The following is a 4,810-nucleotide window of genomic DNA, read 5'->3' on the forward strand; positions in this document are numbered from 1 at the left end:
GGGCAGTTCTTCTCTGTACTATAGGGTCAATATGAGTCAGAATCGACTCGATGGCACTGGGTTTGGTTTGGTTTTGGTATAACATATAATTAATATGTCTATTATATAATAATAATTAAGAGATAGTTATTTATTATTTAGTATTAAAGGAGCCCTGGTGGCACAATGGTTAAGTGCTCAGCTGGTATCCAAAAGGCTGACAGTTCAAGTTTACCGACTGCTCTATGGGAGAAAAGACTTGGTGAAATGCTCCCATAAAGATTATAGCCTAGGAAACCCCATGGAGCAGTTCTACTCTGTCCTACAGGGTCTCTGTGAGTCAAAATCGACTCCATGGCACAAAATGACAGCAACCATTTCATATTAATATTAATTTATACTAATGCAGCTGTGTGTGTGTGTGTTTATGGAGGAAGGGTCACGAAAGTCATAATGCCACCCTGGGTGATGTCTGCTTTGTCTACTGTTATAGCCTTGAGCACCATGCAGAGTGCTCGCCACATAGTTGTTGTTAGGTGCCGTCGAGTTGCTTCTGACTCACAGAGACCTGATATAAAGCAGAATGAAATGCTGTGCCATCCTCACAATTGTTGCTATGTTTGAGCCCACTGTTGCAGCCACTGTCCATCCATCTTGTTGAGAGTCTTCCTCTTTTTCACTGACCCCCTACTTTACCAAGCATGATGTCCTTCTCCAGGGACTGATTCCTTCTCACAACACGTCCAAAGTATGCAAAACGCAGTCTCGCCATCCTTGCTTCTAAGGAGCATTCTGGTTGTACTTCCTCCAAGACAGATTTGTTTGTTCTTTTGGCAGCCCAATATTCTTTGCCAACACCATAATTCAAAGGTATCAATTTTTCTTCAGTCTTCCTTATTCATTATCCAGCTTTCGCATGCATATTATGTGACTGAAAACACCATGGCTTGGGTCAGGTGCACCTTAGTCCTTTAAGTGACATCTTTGCTTTTTAACACTTTAAAGAGATCTCTTGCAGCTGATTTGGCCAGTGCAATGCATCTTTTGATTTCTTGACTGCTGCTTCCATGGGTGTTGACTGTGGATCCAAGTAAAATGAACTCCTTGACAACCTCAATCTTTTCTCCGTTTATCATGATGTTGCTTATCGGTCCCATTGTGAGGATTTTCGTTTTCTTTATGTTGAAGTGCAATCCATACTGAAGGCTGTGGTCTTTGATCTTCTCAGTAAGTGCTTCAAGTCCTCTTCACTTTCAGCAAGGAAGGTCGAGTCATCTGCACATCACGGGTTATTAACAAGTGTTCTTCCAATCCTAATGCCTCATTCTTCTTCATATAGTCCAGCTTCTCGGATTATTTGCTCAGCATACAGATTAAATAAGTACGGTGAAGGGATACAACCCTGACGCACACCTTTCCTGATTTTAAACCATGCAGTATCCCCTTGTTCTGTCCAAACAAGGTTCCTCATGAGCACACTTAAGTGTTCTGGAATTCCTATTCTGCACAATGTTATCCATAATTTGTTATGATCCACACAGCCGAATGCCTTCGCGTAGTCAATAAAACACAGGTAAACATCTTTCTGGTATTCTCTGCTTTCAGCCAAGATTCATGTGACATCAGCAATGATATCCATCGTTTCACATCCTCTCCTGAATCTGGCTTGAATTTCTGTACTGCTGTAGCTGTTCTTGAATTTTCTTCAGCATAATTTTACTTGCATGTGATATTAATAATGTTGTTTGATAATTTTTTGCATTCCATTGGATCATCTTCCTCTCAATAGACTTGGTTTTATTGATCTGTGCCTTGGCATCAAGCCCTCCATTTATGCTTGAACAACTCTGTAGGAAGCAGCCTAATGGACTGTGTGACCATATCAGTTATAAGGCTGTTTGTTGTCGACAATATCTCCTGGGACACCATCCCTATCCTCTTCAAAGGCTTCACAAGAACTCCTCTCAGACCCGACCTGATTCTGGGATCTTTTTCGCCCTGTGGTCTTTGTGAGTCTTGTAACAGATACATTGCCCTTTTCACTTGGACTAGCAGGAAGCTCAGAGTCCAGTTTGCAGCCCCACTTTGAGAATGTTGAGGCCTACCTGGAGCACGTTTCTGTGCACTGCCCTCTCAGGTTGGTTGTACTGTTTGTTCCTGCATTGTGTTCTTTCTGATCTATTTTTATCCTATTTTTTTGTGTGTGTGTGTGTTATTATAAGCTGCGGAAACCCTGGTGGCGTAGTGGTTAAGTGCTACGGCTGTTAACCAAAGGGTTGGCAGTTCAAATCCGCCAGGCGCTCCTTGGAAGCTCTATGGGGCAGTTCTACTCTGTCCTATAGGGTCGCTATGAGTCGGAATCAACTCGACGGCACTGGGTTTTTTATTGTAAGCTGCCTCCAGTTTTTGTTGGAACATGGCAAGGCACGAGAAAAAACAAAATTCAGCAGCACCCTGTAGCTTTGGTAGACATTTTAGCATGCCAGTTCCATTTCGGGGTTGGATTCCTACTGGGGGAGGAAGCAACCCTTGGCTGCTCCGGTGTGCTTTTCGGGGGTTTCCCTGTTGGAGGAACAGCAGTTCCCTGGGTTAGAGCAACAGGTTATAGAAGCAAACCCACCAACATCCATCTGCCTGCAAACACCTTTCCCTCCCCCAAAATGTTCTTTCCAGGCTCCCATCTGTGCGTTGGCAGGAAGCCATGGGGCCCGGAGGAGATGGCAGAGGTGAGACGAGTAGACAAACTCTCCCATTTCTACTCCCAACTTCCCTTTTCTGCATGTAGACTCAGGGTCCTTATGGCCCAGGGGTGCTTTGGGTACGGGTTACCACCAAAGAAAAGGGACATGCCACGAAGACCATCTGCCCAAGTGCAGGAAGAGCTGGGCACTTTGGGGCTCAGGTGTGAGGCTGAGGTGAGCCAGGGAGGTGGGGAGTGCCACATACCCTTGAAAAAGCCAATCCCTCAACCTTGCCCTGAGCTCCAGCTTCTCCCCCCACCACACTCCCAGCCATGTGAGCAGCTGTCACCCCGCACAGGCCACCCCCTCAGCCTGTCCCTCGCCTGCCAGGCTACAGTGCCAAGATTTCGGCTTCTCTGCTCTTCTCCACTTGTGGCGGTTTGACCAGTCTCTTCTCCTCTCAGCCTCCATCTTCCGATCTGTAAAATGAAGGCAGAGGTAGACCAGATCCTAAAATTCTAAGATCCTAAGACTCCTCTTTCTCTTCTTCTTATACCCCTATACCCATTGCCGTTGAGTTGATTCCAACGCAGACCCTATAGGACAGAGTACAACTGCCCCATAGGGTTTCCAAGGCTGTAGCCTTTACGGAAGCAGATTGCCACATCTTTCTCCCTCTGAGCAGCTGGTGGGTTCGAACTGCCCAACTTTCAGTTAACAGCCGAGTGCTTAACCACTGTGTCACCAGGGCTCCTTTCCTCTCTTCTTAGGATCCTATAATTTTAGGATCTGGAGCCCCCAACCAGAATGTTAGCTCCTTGAAGTTGTGGGTGTGGCCCGGTCTTCCATAGGCCCCAGGGGCTTCCTGAATGGTTGGAGCTTTCTCAAAACAGATTCTCCTGGCCCCTGAGGATCCTTGGTCGGTGGTGGAGGGGTTTCTCTTTGGGAGGTTTATACATGTCTGGGAGGGGCAGACCCCACTCAGGTCCTTCTAGCCCACCTCTGCCTGGGCCTTACTGGAACAGTGCCTCCTTTCACCAGTAGGTACCCTGAACTAGACTGCAGTCACCAGGACCCCGTCACCCCACTGGGCGGCTGCTGTGTTCCAGCCCTACCTTCCTCTCCCCTCCCCAGACCTAGCCACCTCCCTCATTAGCTCTAATGAGCCCGTCTAGGGGCAGAGCAAACTGGCTGATATTTTAATTATACCTCTTATTGCTTTCTGGGCCAGAGGCAGAGCATGGAACAGGAGCCCAGATTTCCCTGTAGATGCCCAGGACAGGAGGAGGAAGGTTCCCACTGGGAATCCAACCACACTGGGACCTCCAGCTGCAGAGCGCTAGCTCTACCCTACCTTCTTAAGAAATTATGGGTGTGGGGAAGGAAGGTGACGAGCCGGAAGCTGGGCCAGAGGGATGGGGAGTCCCCGGGTCCCCACCTGGGGCAGACACGCTCCGAACTCATTTCAGAAGCTTTAATGCCCTGTATGAGTGGGCAGTCGGGGGCAGGGGGGAAGACACGGTTTTGAAATCGTGGCTATCCTGACTCTAACACTGACTAATACTGTGACTTCAGAGAACATGGCCACGTGCCCTCCCCGAATGCGTTTTTTCATCTGTAAAATGGAGATACTGACAGCATCCCTCGGGAGCTCATTCTCCAGGGTCACAGGGTAAAACGGAAGTCAGCCCCTTTTCCCAGCTTCTCAAGACAGGCAAGGGCAGAGGCTGCACCAGGTGGTCTCCTGGTGGGGAGAGTCCTGTGAGGTCAGCACTTGGGAGGGCTGGAAAGAACAGAGCCCCCATTTTTTAATAGCAGCCTTGCACGTACCACCTCATATGTCTGCACCCCAGCCCTGTGTGGCAGGATCCCCACTCTACAGATAAGAATGAGGCACAAAGCAGTTAAGTGACTTGCCCAAGGGCACCCAACTGGTAAAGTAGCACCGCAACCTCAGTCCCACGGCAGATGGGTGCATGAGGAAGCTCAAGGACAGTGGATGGGAGGGGACACAGAGAGAAGCTGCCTCAGGCCCTCAAGTGCCATGGGGGCACAGGAAGCCCCAGGGCCCTCATTCTGGACCCCCACCCCCCAGCCGCTATCTTGAAACAATCCTCCCAAGAAACAGGCAGACACACCAGGGGTGCTAG

The sequence above is a fragment of the Elephas maximus genome, chromosome 19 (assembly GCF_024166365.1).
Source record: "Elephas maximus indicus isolate mEleMax1 chromosome 19, mEleMax1 primary haplotype, whole genome shotgun sequence".
In the NCBI taxonomy this organism is placed as follows: Eukaryota; Metazoa; Chordata; class Mammalia; order Proboscidea; family Elephantidae; genus Elephas; species Elephas maximus.